The following is a 17,746-nucleotide window of genomic DNA, read 5'->3' on the forward strand; positions in this document are numbered from 1 at the left end:
TAATTCACTGATTTATTCTTTTGCTTGGTTGAGTCTGCTGCTGAAGTTCTCTATTGGATTCTTCAGTTCAGTCAGTGTATTATTCAGCTCTAGGATTTCTGTTTGGTTTTCTGGATGGGTTCTGTTTCTTTGTTAAACTTCTCATTTCGTTTAGGCATTATTTTTCTAATTTTATTTAGCTGTCTGTGTGATCTTGTAGTTTACTAAACTTCTTGAAGAGGATTATTCAGAATGTTTTGTCAGACAGTTCATAGATCTCTATTTCTTCAGGGTCAGTTATTAGAGATGTATTAGTTTCTTTTGATGGCATCATGTTTACCTGATTCTTTGTAATCCTTGACTCTTTGCATTGGTATCTGTGCATTTGAGAAAGCAGTTTCCACTTCCAGACTTTACAGATTCACTTGGGCAGAGGCAGTCCTTCACCTGTCAGCTCAGCTTGGGGTTCTGACGAGTCAGCTGGTAGCATCCTTAGAAGTGGGGCTTGCTATCAGGGTCCCTATTTGGGGGAGGCCACTGCCCAAGCTCTGAGTTCAGGGGTGCCCCTGGCTGGGAACAGTTGGCTAGGACTACTGGCTTGGTTCTTTTCCCAAGTGCAACTGTAGAATGGACTCCACAGTTGCTTGCATTCGCTGGTCAGGCTTCCTAGTCGGGCGCTATACTCACTAGTTAAGGGGGCCTGCAAATTTACTTCCCTGCCTGGCCAAGGTCATAGAACTGCTGGAATGGCTCACTGTCTGGGGACCAAGGCCAGGCAAAACTGTCCCCTGAGCTCCCTGGTCAGGCAGAGCCACTGACTTGATTCTGCAGATGGACAGAGCTACTGACTGGGTTCTCTGCTCAGGTGCCCCTGTAAGTGCAGCTATAGGCTGGGCCACTTAGCCTCCCGGGTGCTCTGGTTATGCTTCCTGATCAGGCAAGACTGAGGGCTATACTCAACAGTAGGTGGGGGTGGCAGCCTACTTCCCTGCCCAGGCGGTGCAGCAGAACAGGCCCGAAGGCCAGCATTGCTTGTTGTTTGGGGATCAAATCAGGCAGAATTGTGCATCAAGTACTCTGGCCACATGGGGTCACCAGCTTGGCTCTGAAGATGGGCAAAGCCACTGGCTGGGATCTCCTCCTCCACCGTGAGGAGGAACTTAGTCTGCCCAGATCTAAGTGCTGGTTACTGTAAGCCCTGCCCCCCTTTGATGTGATCTCCAGTGTCAAGCCCCACAGCTTCCTTGTGATCCCCATGGGGTGAGACCCAAACGGGCCTCCCAGGGGGTGACCCACAATGCTGGGAAGGTGGATGTCCACCTTGGGCTCTTTGTGTCCCACTAGAGAAACCATAGGCCCCAGGGGCCCTCTCAGTGTGGCTCTGTGTCATCCTGAGGGAGGGGTGATGGGATTAGTGTCTAGCCGTTCCTCTTACCCTTCTAATGAGGTCTTTCGCGGTCTCTGTGGTCCCGAGGGGTGCTGCCGTCTCACCTCCGTCTTCTGGGATTTTCACAGTGGTGTCTTGCCTATGTTGGTGTCACTAGCTGGTCTTCTAGTGAAGGGGACTGAATTCAGGAATGACCTATGTCACCATCTTGATGACATCACCCTTGAGGGAGATGCTTCTAACGACAATAAGATTGTAATAGTCTTGGTTTGAAGACCATGCCTTTGTCTGTCTGCTTATGTGTATTTTTGTATCAATTCACTGTACCTAGGTGCCCAGTTTATATTTTTAATCCTTTTATTTATTTCTGAGAAGCAAAGATTTTTAGACATTTACATTCTTCACTACCTTGGAACTTGCCATTGCATAATGAACACAGCCTCACAGACGTACCCAGAGTTGAACAGTCAAACAGCCAGCCCAAAGACATCTCCTCTAGGGTATTTGGCCATCCAGAGAAATTGGAAAATGCCAGCCATATTAAACATTTCTAAATGTATGTATTTTGCTTTTTAAAAGGTCTACCTATCTGCCTTTTGGGTACTTTCAAAATATATACAGTTAAGTGAGTTGAAAAGAAGAAATCATTAAGAGGGCATTGGAATAATATGGAAAGCAATAAGGGAGGAGGAGTAGGTGAGTGAAGGAGGGATTGGGTGAAGGGTGGGACAGTGGGTCTTGAGTTCTGGTATAGAAGGGTTTCATTCTGATCGATCTGTGCCTCTCTTGAGCCACAAGCCATGAAAGAGTCAAGAGAAAAGGCAGGAAAATCCGCACAAGTTTAGAGCAGCTACCTGGCTTCCCACACGAGGATGTACATTTGCCTTATGAGTTTCTAGAACTGATCAGCTCTGCCCTTGAGCTGCCTGTGAGCCGGCCACAGAGGCAGCCTCCAGCCCTGTCCTGTAGACCTGCTGTCTAATTCAGAAAGATCCACAGAGCAACAGGAGGAGCAGTCCGGTGATGCTTCAGGGATGCTGAGGACCGCCAGGGTCCACCCAGATGGCGGGGTACCCACCAGCAGTGATCTGTCATCCTGCGTGATCAGAGGACCGTGCTGGCTTCCTTACGGACGTCTGCCGGCCATGAAAACACACGGAGAATGTGCAGCAGGGATTCTCTCTTACACACTGAGCCCTGGAAAGGACATTAACTTGTCTGAGGTACAGAAAGTGGCATCTCTGAGAAATCGGGGACCCTTTGAAAGATCACGCAACTCCTGCAGGGCGGGGCTTGCAGCGAGGAGATGCCTCACACGAGGTTGGTTTGGGAGCAAGAAAGAGCGGCAGAGAAGCTGAGGAAGAGTCTGCAGGGTTTCGGCGGGATGTGATTTTCTCCTCTGCGGGACGCACCCAAGGCCCTCTGTCCTCTTCCTTTACCTTCAGCAGCCTCACTCGTCTTTTTTCCCTGACACAAATACCCCAGCCAAGCAGAAATACCCTCGCTCCACACAGCATGGCATAGGTTTTCCTTCAGCTGTTCCATTTCGTATGTCATTCCCCCGTTCAAAATGCTGTTCGGCCTACCCCCATCCCACCCGCGGCCCCTCCTCTTTATTCAGTTAACCAGCCGGGAGCACCAAGGGTCTGTTGGCGCTGGGGATTCAGGGGTGAAATGCATCTCCTCAACAGCTGTGGTCCGCAAATGCCGTGCCGAGCAGAGTGCTCTGGTGAGGGGCACGTGGCGGGGGGCAGGGTAGGGCTGGGGGCTAACTCTGTCGGGCGAGGGGCCTGGGGAAGCCCCGACAGAGGAAATGATGCCTCTCCGCGCGTCTAAACAAATGAAGAGAAGCGCGTTAAGTGGGCAAGGGAGAGCGTACGTGCCAGCCGGGAGGAGCAGTCTGTGCGTGAAGGCACGCTTCCGGTCCTGTTTCTGAAGCTGTGTGCTTTGGCAGCGGTCCTGGAATAACCACCCCGGCCCCTCAATCCCCACACACACCTGGCTCAGCAGGTCCCAGTCTGTATTGATCTGTTGCTTTGCAACTATGCTGCAGTTTTTTTTTCTCACATGTTTGTTCTTCGTTCCCAAATCAGTTGAGGAGTGTTTTCTATTTTTGTGTTTTTTGCGCAAGACCCAGGCTTATTGGTTCACGTGTCCTGATGTGCTTCCTGCCTGCAGTATCGTCGAGGGTACACGTGGTCTGTGAAGGAGGTCAGGGTCGATTCCTACTCTGGACTTGGCTTGCTTTGACTTTTATTTTCATAGGGACAAGGGTCTCGCCTTATTTACCTCTGAATCCTCCCAATGCATACCTTTTAACAAAGCGAGCCTTGATAAACGTTGAGTGAATTAGTGACTGAGCGAACCTCTGGGGCGAATGGAAAGGCTTGCCAACAAGGAAGGAAGAAGGAGATGGCTTCACAAAGGAAGTGACCGTGAGGGGGAAAGAAGAGAAGGGAAGGAGAGCAGTCCTTAGGGCACTGTGTACATAAGACGTAGAAGGCAGACTTTGCAATATTATGTTTAGAGAAGTTGGGACGACCAGGGGAGCTTCTCTCTTCTTTTTAATGCATTCAGTTTTGTTATTGTTTGGTTGGTTTTTGCTTTAGTTTTATCTCCTCCTGTTGTCAGTGAGATCTCAGATGTGGTTTACATCTTGGAATTGTTTGTACCCTATCGATATAGAGAACTGTATTACATGATATATCTTTGGCTGACGGACTGAGGTTCCATATGGTGTCATGGACGTGAGTTTTTAATCTCTCCCATCCCGACCCCCTACCCATATTTTAAGTTACTTAATGGAAGGCACCTGGCTTCCTGTTCTTTGTCTCTTCCTAAAACTAGATATATGCCAAGTATGTGTTCATTGCTTTCAAGAGCACATGGCTGGATCTGCATAAACCAACCTGTCACCTGAAACAATGAAAAATCTGATGTTCTAAAAGCAGCATTGCGAACTGAAATGCTTAAAGGGGCTGAGCCAGGTGAAGGGAGAAGCAAAGGAGGCTGTGTACTCGGCTGCCAGCTCCAGCCGCTTGCGGTCACGTGGAAATGCTTGTTCAGTGTCATCATGTATTTAGACATTTTAAGAAACTGGAAATGCAGACTCTTGTGTGCAACCTCCTGACTTTTAAATGTTGGCGCCTGATTCAACTATTTTATAACACTGAGGAAGCCCAATAAAACATCTGTAGGCCAGATTTGACCTGCAATCTGCTTTTCTTTCCTTTTTCTAGTGATGGTGGATTTTAATTTAAAACATGGTACAAATTCTCAGAATACCTGGGCACCAGGCTTCACACTCATATTCATAATACAGCTAGAATATATTCCTGTGTTCATTATTTCAAGAAAAATTCATCGACCATCTACTGAGGACACAGAATTTATCATTTAATAAGGAGACAGATAATATGAACAAACAATTGTGCAGTAGAGTAGTAAATGAAACAGCAATATTTACCAGCAGAGGTCCTCAGAGGAAAGAGTGATTTTATCTGGGGTATCAGGGAGGCCTTTTAGGAGGTGGTGACAGCTAAAATGGACCTTGAAGGATGCATAGGAGTTTGTTAGGGTAACAAACAATTCTTAGACTAGATTCAGGACTAAGCTTAGTACTGGGGTTTATATTTAGATCAATCCCAGAGTCTGGCTTTAATCACGACTATAAAATTATAAAGTTGTCTTCACCTGATTTGGTCTTCTTTGGCCTTCCCAAACCCTTCCAGCAATATCAGGTTAACTCACTGAGCTCTGTGGAAAAACAAAACTCTGAGGAGTTGCCATGCTAGTTGAATTCTCTGCCACTGTGACCTTCAACAGCCGTTCTTTCTAGCTTTTTATCTGAGTAGAATCTAGTTAAGCTAAATTAAAAAAAAAACTGATGAAAAATACAGAGCCCTCTGCCTCTGAGGTTTGTTTTAAGAATTTTAACATTAAACGAAGCTTTCAAACCTGAACATAAATCAACATTATATTGAAACAGACTAAGTGATTGAAATGTAAATTCAGGAAACGTACCTTGTAGCATGTAACCTTCAGGCTATATATTTTTTTCATATTTCAAACATATAGGAAAACTTGATAATTCTGAATTTGGTGAATTTCACGCAGTCAATGTTTATCATAGTAACCTTAAAAGCTGCCCCAGTAAAAATTGTTATTAAGCATTACATTTTCATGAATTGTGGATAACTGTAAGGATTTGGAAATGCAAAGCAGCACGGAAAGTACTGAGAAAGGCATGGTGATGTTTACCTGGGGATTTGAATATGCAGATTGGAGCATTAATTTCTTGGCACTCAAAGCTGTGGAATGTCCATTGCTATCAGTGGATGTTACACCAGGGAAATTTTATCCCTGGCACGAAAAGATTAAGTAACCCAAACTCTGACATGAAAGACCAGTGTTTCCAGGAGCAAAAGCAATTTGGCTTTGTTCTGTCACCTCTCGTACCACGAGGATACACTTGTCTGAGAGCTGCCTGACATATTCGGGAACCACTTCGTGGAACCAGGTAGCGATTCGCAATCTGCCAAAGCTCTCTAGGAGACTCTGGAACAAGTCTGTAACGGATCAGCCTTCAGTGATGATGCATATCCTTGAAGTCCTGGCCGCATGGGTCAGGGGAGGGAGGGGAGGTTGGGGTATATACCAAGGAGACACATAGAAGCATCTGAAATCTCTCAGCAGAGCCGACCTAGAATGGGCTGAGGCTCCACGAGGAGAGAACTTCAGGCAGGTGTGAAGCTCAGTGCAGCTTGGGATAGTCACACTCTAGAGACAAATGGGAGTGGCCTTCAGCTGTGCCTGGCCTGCTGCAGTCGCTCAGAAATACGCTAAGACTGGGCTCACACTAGTCCCCAAACTGATCAGACAGATGGACATAAATATTCCCAGGGCAAGATGCTCTCATATCCTGATGCACTGATGTGTAGCTTGTGTGCTTGGCCGCCCCAGAGCAGTCAGGACCAGCTTCAAGGGCACAGAGACATCCCCTCTCCCACCTGCCACCACTTGCACATATACATGCACACACAAGCTCAAGTCACATTTTCAAACAAATATTCTGACGGACATCTTTGGACAGGTGAGGTGGGAGAGCACCTTCGTGAGACCGGGAAACCAGGGCAATATTGCCGGGTCTCCTGTTCATAAAACCATCTTCATTCAATCGAGCTGCAGCAGCCTCTTCTGCCTTTAAAACAGCTTGTGGCCCTTACCCGGCTCAGTTTCTACTGATCACCATCAGCCTCGTGTCTCAAAAGCAAGAACTAAAATAATTCCTGGGTTTTCTGCAAAATCTGGAAGTCAGACCCTTTACCTGCACGCAGGCCCCCTGGAATGAGGGATGCCACCCTGGAGGTCACAGGCCCTGTTCCGAAGACAGTGTCACTGCTGACTCATTGGTGACCTGAGACAGGCCACACAAACCCGTCACCACCACCTCCAACCATACCCTGTGGCTGATAAGTCTCTGCCTCTCTGCACCTCACAGGTCGGAGGGTAGAAGGGCCAGGAGCGTACTTACCTGTGAAGTGATGCAAGGCAAACGGAGCGGGGCTGTACATGGAGAGGAGTCACCCACGCAGTTCTGTCCGCTTAGTATGTGCTGCACTGAGGCTGCAAGGCGAGTCCTACAGCTGGCTTGGGGGAAGACCAGGCCTCGTCAAATCTAGGGTTTTCCAAATGGGTGTCTGATGGTGATGTCAATAAAGTTTGAGGTTGTGCTGTACCTTATTAGCAGACAGATGTCATCTCACTGAACCCTTACTCTTAGCCTGGAGTATTATTGCTTTTTTACAAACAGGAAGATAAAATTCCTAGAAGCTTCTTCTTCTTAGCCAGGGTTCTTCTCCTGGTCCAAAACTTCTGGCCCAAAGTACCCACTGCCAGCTCACGCCTTCATCTCCGTTTCTCCCCTTCATTACTTTCCCCTGGCCTGCAGAAGGGGAGGCTGGAGCAGTAACCTTCAGCAGATCAGCCAATTCAAAGGCATTTAAGGGTCTGTTTGGAATTGGCAATGTGCTACTCTTTGGACAAATCAAGTTAAATACATTTGGGTGATGTCCTAATAATCTGAGTGATACACAACACCATGGTGGGCCTAAATAATATTTCCCCAAATAAGGACAACGAATCTAATAGCCTAGTAACATGATCAAATCACTCTCAATAGAAACATGTTTACGCCAAGGAATAATAGAGTTAGAATATTATATCTCAACTTTCAAGATCGTGTAATCTACCCACCTTATTATCTGATACTCAGATTGATTCACGCCTGGTACAAGGTCACATGGTCTGTTCAGGGCAGACAGAACCCAGGAGTCCTGATTCCCAGCACTGTGCCTTTCCCACCGTGCAATGGGTAATGCATTTGAAATTTGCCTGAATTAAGGAAGAGTAAGAACTCGGCAGGAGACATGTGCTGTTAGCCTAATAGGCAGCTTTGGGAAATGGTTTAGATGAAGTGGGCTGATGGAAAACACCCACCTCCAAAGAGGCTGGATGGCGAGGACCAGAGAGGCAGGAAGGGAAGAGGAATCACGGTGTGGAGGAGCAGAAAGACAGCGAACACTAAGCTCCAAGCTCTCTTGAATTCAAGGTCAACCCCGCCACAGTTTCTCTGGTTAGGTGACCAGGGGCAGGCTCCTGAAATTCCTAGAACCGTAATTTTCTATCCAAACAAAGCAACGAAAAATGTCTAAAATGCCTAATCCACTGACTGTCATATAGCAGAAGCTGAACAAATGTTGTACTTTTTTCCTTTCTCTTCCTGTGAGGTCAGTGATGGGCAGCTGGGTAGCAGAGAAGCAGAGGAGGTGCAGAAAGGTGATCCGTTTGCTCAGCAAGAATCATTCTGAGAAACTGGTCTGAAAGACTGTGGTATTAGGCCCACATTTACTGCATTCAATCAGTTTCTCTTCACTCTTGACTTGTTTGTTTGTTTGTTTTTGGATTTTCCTGGGAATTTGTATTTCTGGAGATTCTCTGGAGATATTTAGCTCTAAGTAGATCCTTACTGGCTTGTAGCTCAGTGACTCAGAGTGAACCTTTAAGCCAAGAGTATGTGTATGAGATGTGCTGGAGTTGAATGAATTGGAAATGCCCTGAATGAAGCTATTTATCTCATCTGCTGGTTAACTTTGAAGGGGAAGAGGGTCATGGCTGTATCACAGAATCCTTTGAGATTCTGAGCAAGGCAATAGGTTTCTTCCCACATACAGAGAAAAATGTTCTTATAACCCAAAGATCTTCAGGGATCCTGTGAAGCCTGTCTATTACTTCCTTAAATAAGAACTGAATCCTAAATTAAGATTGACTCCTTGATGGTGGTCTGCATCATAACCTACCTTCTACCTTTATTCATTCATCTTGTGTTAGACACTTTCTATTTTATATGATTCTTTCCTTTAGACCTGTTTTAAAACCCTTACCAAGTATGCTAGGTCCGTGAATGTCCACCTTTAAAAATTCAAAGTACAGGCCCCCCTAAAAGCAAGAATTGTTTTCACGTTTCCCTTTTTATGGTTGCATTTCTTTCCCAAATAGCTAAATATTGAATGGGAGGGGATGATAGATAAAGGATCATGTCATAGGAATCATATTGCATAATAGGTATCTTTCAAAGCAATTTTAATGTGACGAAAATCAGAATTTCATAACCGAATGTGTTGTGCATTTTTTGATATGAGATGCATGCAGATGTTTTCCAGTAAGCCTTGCTCATATTTCATTGTTCCGTTTGATGTTGTTCAAGGCAGGCATTGAGATCCTTGAATTAACGCACAGATCTCATAATAATATGAGTGCAAAATGCCATTACCATGACACTGCAGCAGAATTTGCCATAAAAGAGGGGAAAGCCAAAATGCAAGAGATAATCGAGAAGCTGATGCCTCTGATGCAAACTTACCTTCTCGTTACAATGTTATATCCATTGCAGAAAGCAAAAATAACTGACTGCATTAGTTCTGTACAAAACAGAACATGTGAGGTGCTCTGCGTGCCCTTCGTGCAGCTGGATGGATTACCACCACTGATTGTTCACTAAGCTTCCAGACTGTTTACTTCAGTAGCTAAGTGTTGCTGCTATTCTCAGACCAGATTGCTGAAACACTGAAGATCCACATAACATGGTGTTCATTGGTGACTCCTCAAAGCAATTCTCTGATATCTAGACCTTACCCTAATTAAGAGGAACCATTAAACCCATTTCACCAAAGGTTGTGAGCCATTTCTGAAGAATATCTGCTTTATCTATTCATCCACCCCCCCCCCACCCCAAATATTCCCTTGTTCCCTTTCCCAGTCAGTTCTCCACAATCTCCAGCCCTAGGCAACCACGGATCTGCTTTCTGTCACTATGGATTAGTTTTGCCTTTCAAAAGTTTAATATAAATGAAATCATACAATATATATGCTTTGGTGTCTAGCTTATTTTGCTTAGCATGTGTTTGATATTCATCCGGGTAGCTGCTTGTATCAGTTCTTCCACAATGACTTGATCTTTTGATTTGTGTTGCGGTATGTCATGAGTACTTCCTCAAAGGCATTCGTGAGAATGTTCAGTAAGTTAATGACCAGCTTTTTGGTAGTAGATGCATTTGGGTCTTAGTTAATCGTTAAAAATGTTCCCAGGACTTGTTAGACTAATGCAGTGTTGCCAAAAGGGAGGATGTGTATTTTTAGGTGGATTTTAAGGAAAATAGATAAGTACATAGAAAAGTTAGAACAAGATTTTTGGTGTTAAATACACCTGGGTTCCAATTCAGTCTTTGCTACTCATTAATATCATGACCCTGGGCAAGTAATTTCATCACTCAAGTTCTGGTATCTCCTCTATGAAGAACAAAACCCAACATTTAGCTCTTGGTTGTTGTGTGTGTATGTTTTAAGAGTTAAGTGAGTTACCATATGGAAAGCATGTAGTACAATGTATTAAACTGTAAATAACAGCTATTAAATTATATCACTTCTCTATTATTTTTTGTACCATTTTCTTATATGTCTTTGCTTCTCTCACAGTGCTTCATGCACTTTTGGGAATTAATAACTTTTCATTGGCTTTTACTCTCAAGCATTTTGATAATTGCCTTCAGCCATTTTGGGTACACTTGTATACTTTGCAACATAAATGTGACCCATTTCCGACTTTTTAAAAGTATATAATTGAAAACCAACAGTATTTGCATGGCATGGAAATTTGCCCATTTCACACACAATCATAAAATACTACACAAACCGTTCCACAGAATAAAAATCAGGTAAAGCTGTGTGTAGAATTGTATACAATTTGTAAGAGAAGCACAGTTAAGCCACTATTATTCCTGTTATGTTAGAAATTGTAATAACCATTCTAGAAGCTAATCCAATTCTGCCTTTTTCTGAGTCCTACATTGTGTGACCTTACACAAGTCACTTAAATGCTTTAGGTCTCAGTAGGTAAAATGAGGCATTTGTCAAGGACCCAGGAGCCCTTCTCTCTGTTATATTTTGGTTTGCGCTGAGAAAAAGGGATCAGGTTAGGGGGCGGGGGTGTGGGGAAACTCACTGAATGCTGAGTCAGCGTGAAATAACAGACAGAAAGGGGAGTCATGCTCTGTACACCTAGGTTTGAGTCTCACTTCTGGAACTTTAGCTCCAAATGCACTATATCAAATTAAATGCTTATTACTGGAAAATACGGTTTCCTTCAGCAGAAAAAAAATTTTGAAAATTTTGAAAGCTAATATGTTCACCAAGGTAAACTAACAGCCAGTTGGAAAATGCAATTTCCATTCATAACATCAATAAAAAAAAATGAACTACCTAGCAATAAACCTAATAAGATATATCTAAATGAACAAAATGGAAAATTTTAATAAGAGGGGAAGAAGTGAATAAGTGGAAGTATATTGTATATCCATGAGATGAGAAAAGTCAATGTATAAAAATGTTCATTCTCCCAGAGCCAATCTATAATTAAATGCATTTTCAATCAAAATTCAACAGAATTTTTTATGAGACTTGCCAAGCTGATTATAAAATACACCTGGGAAGTTTACAATGTTCTCATATAGACAAGACAGCTTTGAAAATTAAGAACTACACCAACGTGTGGGGTGGAAAAATTATCCTATAATACTTTAAAATATACTTAAAATTGTAGTAATTAGAAAAGAGTGAGTTTGAACCAGGAAGAGAGAAATACATTGATAGAAGTCCAAAAGCAGACCTATTTTAAAATGTGAATTTATTTTATGATAAAAGTGGCAGTGGGGAATAATGAACTATGCGTAAATGGTTGGAGGACATTTGACAGTACAGTTGATAATCATCATTATCGTCATCACCATCATCAGAGCCCTACCTCACCATAAAGAAATGCAAATTTTGCACAGGTTAATATCCTAAATGTACAAATAATATAAATGCTGAGGAAATTCAGAAGACTATTATTTTTTATCTTAATGTACTGGATGCTTTCTCAAACAACACAGAAAACCAAGATAACAAAGAAAAGGACTGTTAAATTTTGACTACCTCAAAATTTCTAATTTTTTGTTGACCAAATATTCCATAAGCATAAGCAAGGATAAGCAACAGACCTGGAGAAAACACTTTAACATATTTAACAATAAAGGAATGAAATCTAAAGTATATGAATAGTTCCTATGAATTAGAGTTACAAATTTGTAATGAGTTAGAAAAAATGAAGAGGGAAGACAAAGGGTGGAAAATAGGCAGTTAACAGGATAGGAAACACAAATAGCTAATAAACTTACGAAAAGATGCTCACCTCACTACTAACCAGAAATTAAAGTCCAAGACACTTTTTTTTAACCAGTATATTCTGGCATAAATAAAATTGTGATAATATTAAGCGCTGTCAAAGGTAGAGAGAGCTTGCTACATTGGGAACAGTGTTATTTCACTGATCGGATGGGATAGCCATTTTGTAATACATGCAGACAAGCGTAAAAAAATGGTAGAGCGAAACAGTCTCATGCACTGTTGTTGAAAATATAAACCTCAAGCATTGCTGGTAAGATTATAAATAGGTACAGTAATTCTTGTGTGGCAATTTAATAGGCAAAACATCTACCCTTTGATTTAGCAGAAGCTCTCATTCATGTGCAGATGGTGACAGGTAAAATGTTGTACACTGTTTTCAATAGCAAATTAGTAGAAACAACCTAAATGCTCACCAAAAAAATTTACTTTACTGACAATATTATGCAACAGTTTAAAATAATCGAGTTAAACTATATCTACTCATCTAGAAGGATTTCTAAAATATATTAAGCGAAAAAAATGAAGTTGCAAAGCAGTACAGACACATGATACCATTTATATTAAAAACATACATGTGGGACTTCCCTGGTGGTGCAGTGGTTAAGAATCTGCCTGCCAATGCAGGGGACACGGGTTCGAGTCCTGGCCCGGGAAGATCCCACGTGCTGCAGAGCAAATAAGCCTGTGTGCCACAACTACTGAGCCTGAGCTCTAGAGCCTGCGAGCCACAACCACTGAGCCCACATGCTGCAACTACTGAAGCCCACGTGCCTAGAGCCCGTGCTCCGCAACAAGAGAAGCCACCACAATGAGAAGCCCGCGCACCGCAACGAAGAGTAGCCCCCGCTCGCCGCAACTAGGGAAAGACCGCGCGCAGCAGCAAAGACCCAACGCAGCCAAATAAATAAATAAATAAATAAAAATATGTGTAGGTATATGTATGTATATATATGGAAAATATTCTGGAAGAATACATGGCATACTGATAACAGAGGCCACCTTTAGGAAAGGGAATATGATGAGGGGTGGTCAAGTGACACTTCATCTTTCTTGTAGAGTTTGAATTCTTTAGTGAGAAGTTATTCATATATTACTAATTCTTTAAAATAAAAGTAAATTAAAATAGTATCAATGGTAGAAGAAAGTTATAAATATTGAGAATAATTGGTAGACATGCAATATATACACAGGCAAGCACACACATACATTTATAATGATAGAATTCTGAGAACGTGTAATCTTTGTGTTTCATAGGGACTCTTGAAACAAAAAGCACATATTGCAAGGGAAATTATTAATCTAGATCTTAAAATGCTAAGCTATCCTCAGTAAAACCTCGCCGTGGAGAGTAGTGAGGGGCAGGGGAGAGTAAAAGTGTTCCAGAGATCTCATGGAAGGGGGGAGGGGGGGAAGGAGGAATAGAGAAGGGGGTGAAAGTATTCTTGAAGACAATTTAGGAGGTTGAGAAAGTGCAGACATAGAGGAAACGTTGTGTCTCAGTGGGGAAAATAGCTGGTATCATGTTTTCTCAAAACATGAGGAGGATATGTGTATTATTTAGGGCAAAAGACCACTAGAACTTTTAAGTTAACAAGGGGAAAAATAAGAAACTAATAACACCTTAAACGAATAAAAATACTGAATCAGTAAGAGATAGAAGAGCAATATAACATAAGAGATCTAAATTAAGAGGGAATGAATAAAATAAAGTATATCAACATGACACTACAATGTATACAGATGGGAAGGGAAATTGGGTCAGACAGTGGTCAAAAGCCGAGTCTGAGATTGTCAGATTGGGTTAGATAATAATACCCAATAATAAGCTGTTTATTAAACAAACAAACAAACTTATAGTGGGGAAAATAAATGAATAGGTAATACCTGAAAAATGCAAACATGAAGAAAACAGGTATGGAGGAATTACACACATAAAGTGAAATTTAAGGGTAAAAGCCTTTTATAGAGATCAAGAGGGAAATTAGTAATAATAAACAGTATAAGTCATGAATAAAAATTTAATGATCACAAAATTGTGTGCACCAAATACCACAGCAGTTACACTGCAAAAAACTTAAATGCAAGGAGAACATAATAGTAAAAAAATATCATTATGGAAAGTGACTTCAGAACACAGAGACATAGATTCTTTCAGAATTGGGTAGCTCTGACAGACAAATAATAGGTAGGACATAAAGAAACAAATAATACAACCAATAATCTTGATGTAATAGCTATATACAAAATTCTACATCATTTCAATAAGGTATATCCATTATTTTCATGTGTCTATGGAACATTTGGAAAAAATCAATTATGCCTTAGCCACAGAGAAAACCTTAATGAAATAAAAAATGTGTGGATTTACCGGCTGATTCTCTGATAATAAGCTAATAAAATTACAAATTAATAAAAAAAAGTGATCAAAACATATTGCTACTTGGAGATTATATAATAGGCAATCCTTGGATCAAAGAGGATAGCAAATGTGGTTTTATAAACTATCTGTGAAGCTGTATAAAGAAATGTACTTCATAACAAAATCTATGCGACATGGCAAAAGCAGAAATTTTATATGAGACATAGAAAAAATAGAAATTGGATAACATTAAATGTCTTTAGTATTAGAAAATAAAGAAAAACAATAAAGTGACTTAATTCTTATTTTAAGAAATTGGGAAAGGACAACAAAATAAAACAAAGAAACTTACAAAGAGAAAATAACTAAAATTGAAGCTGAAATTAATGAATAGATTTATATATGTGTGTGTATGTTAGTATGCATATTTCCAAAATATTTTTTGATTACCAGTGAGATAGTTAAACCTCTCATTTGACCAAATAAAGAAAGAGGAGAACTGAACTATATTAGAATGAGAAGAAACAGTCACAGATGCAAGAGAGAATAAACATTTATAAGAAAATAATCAAGTCTACAGCAACAAATTTGAAATACATTTTTTAAAATTAATTTATTTTTGGCTGCATTGGGTCTTTGTTGCTGCACGCAGGCTTTCTCTAGTTGTGGCGAGCAGGGGCTACTCTTCATTGTGGTGCACGTGCTTCTCATTGCAGTGGCTTCTTTTGTTGCGAAGCACAGGCCCTAGAGCGTGTGGGCTTCAGTAGTTGTGGCGCGTGGGCTCAGTAGTTGTGGCTCACGGGGTCTAGAGCGCAGGCTCAGTAGTTGTGGCACATGGGCTTAGTTGCTCCGCGGCATGTGGGATCTTCCTGGACCAGTGCTTGAACCCGTGTCACCTGCATTGGCAGGCGGATTCTTAACCACTGCGCCACCACAGAAGTCCCTGAAATAAATTATTGCCTAGAAAAATATAAACTGAAAAATGAAGAGTATAGTAGAAGAGATTGGAAAGATGATTAAAGACCTACCATTGACCAAAGTCCCAGGAACATATGGGCTTACAGCTGAGCTTTATCTAAACTTTAAAAAAGCATGTAATACCAATATTATCTAAATCATTTCAGACCACATGAAAGATGAAATCATCGTAACTTTAATACCAGAATCGGGTAAAAATAGTACACATATGAAAACTATTGTCAAATATTTATGAATTTAGATGCATATATTCAAAAGAAAATATTAGGAAACAGACTCAAAAAATGTCTTTTAAAATACAGAATAATAAAATAAGGTAATTCTAGAAATGTCAGGGTGGTTCAATATCAGGAAATATGTCAACATAATACAGAATAACAACTTCAACAAATTAAAATAGAAAAACCATATGGCCGAGATGAAAGATACTGGAAATGTACTTGAGAAGCTCAGTACCCATTCCCAATAAAAATTCTAAGTAAAATGGAGTAGATGGAAACAAATTAAATATAATAAAGAATATATAACAATTTTTTAAAGCATATATATGTATTATGCTGGCAAACAAACAAAAAAACCCAGAAATTGTTTCAATTAAAATCTGGAAACAGGGACTTCCCTGGTGGTCCAGGGGTTAAGACTCTGCGCTCCCGATGCAGGGGGCCCAGCTTCGATCCCTGGTCAGGGAACTAGATCCCACATGCCTCAACTAAGAGCCTGCATGCTGCAACTAAAGATCCCACACACCACAACAAAGATCCCGTGTGCTGCAACTAAGGCCTGGTGCAGCCAAATAAATAAATAAATTTTTTTAAAAAAAATCTGGAAATAAACGATAATGCTGATATTACCATTATTATCCTATATTGTATTTGAGGTTACAGTGAGTTCAATAAGACATGAAAATGAAATCTCAGGTATAAATTTTAGAAAGGTAGAACTACAACTGTCTCTTTTATTCATTTTATAACTCCAACTTAGAAATCCTCTCTAATTTGAAAAAAATGTACTATAAAAATGGTAAACTTGTTCAACTGAAGGTAAATATAATTAAAATTAATAGCTCTTGCTTGTTCTTGCAATAGAGCACCTAGAAATGGAAACAAGAAATGAATCCCTCTCATAGTCAGGATTAAAACTATAATATATTTAGGAATAAATTTTAAAAGAAATGTACTGAACCACATGATAAAATTCACCAAAAAAAAACTGGAATTGAATTAAATTATTTTAGTGTAGTTTTGGAGAAATAGGTGCCTGAGAAGAGAAAATTTAAGAAAAATGTAAAAAAGAAGAAAAGTCAGGGGACTCTCTTAACAGGTATCAAAACAACTATGTATGAAAATCTAATATATGATAAAGTCAGCATTTCAGTCCTGCAGGAAAAGGGGTGGATTATTTGAAAGATTATCCTTATATTACTAGCTAGCTATCTGTTAAAAAAAAAAATAGGTATATAGAAAATAGGTATAATTGGTTATCTTATGCCACATGTCAAATTCTAGATACATGAAAAATTTTAATGTAAAGGAAATGACAGATATTACAAAATAATATGGGATACATATATAATCAAGTATAGAAATCCCAGAAACTGTAAAATAAAGATGAATATATTTGATTCTATAAAAACACAATCATGTGTATGGCTTTTAAAAAGTACCATTAACAAAGGCAGTAGACAAACAATAGATTTGGGGAAAAAATGTTTTCAATGTAGATAATAAATATCTGTAATATACAAAGAACTTTTACAAATTGACAAGAAGGGGACATATAAGACACTAGAAATTGAGCAAGGCAGTTGATAAGCGCAAGTACTAATGGTCAACAAACATTTCAAAAGATACTTAACTCATGAGTATTCAGGGAAATGAAAATTTAGGTAACAATTACAATCATATTAGCAATAATTAAGGAGGGAAATAACTTTTACTGTTACGGCTACCGTGGAGAGGCTACTCTCATGTATGTGAAGTGTTATACTTTTCGGAAAACAAGCGAGCTATATCTACTAAAATTGAAAATACTTCTTTTCAGCCAGCAATCCTAATCCCAAGACTCTGTGCCATAGAAATAAGGTATTAGTCCACAAGAGGAAAATTGTACAGAAGAGGAAACGAAAACAGATGAGAGATTTCTATAAGTTTTGGGGAGAGAGAAACAAATGGAGTAATAGGAGCTGAATTAATGAAGTGAAAGAAGCTACAACCTAAGTACTGGCATTGGGCAAATAGCAAGAGGAAGCAACTCTCCCTGCA

The 17,746-nt window shown here is 40.5% G+C and overlaps 1 protein-coding gene and 1 long non-coding RNA gene across 20 annotated transcripts in view; one reads left to right on the forward strand and one right to left on the reverse strand.

Annotated features, from left to right (window-relative positions):
* The window catches only part of NCKAP5 (NCK associated protein 5), a 1,102,730-nt gene that overhangs the window by 934,634 nt on the left and 150,350 nt on the right, over positions 1 to 17,746 (forward strand). The gene's annotated exons all lie outside the window — the stretch shown is intronic.
* The window catches only part of LOC309631493, a 37,192-nt gene continuing 34,076 nt past the window's right edge, over positions 14,631 to 17,746 (reverse strand). The window contains exon 2 of the long non-coding RNA XR_014246310.1: positions 14,631 to 15,403. This is a non-coding gene — a long non-coding RNA (uncharacterized lncRNA). The remainder of the gene's footprint in view (positions 15,404 to 17,746) is intronic.

The sequence above is a fragment of the Balaenoptera borealis genome, assembly GCF_965194805.1.
Source record: "Balaenoptera borealis genome assembly, chromosome: 6".
Classification (NCBI taxonomy): Eukaryota; Metazoa; Chordata; class Mammalia; order Artiodactyla; family Balaenopteridae; genus Balaenoptera; species Balaenoptera borealis.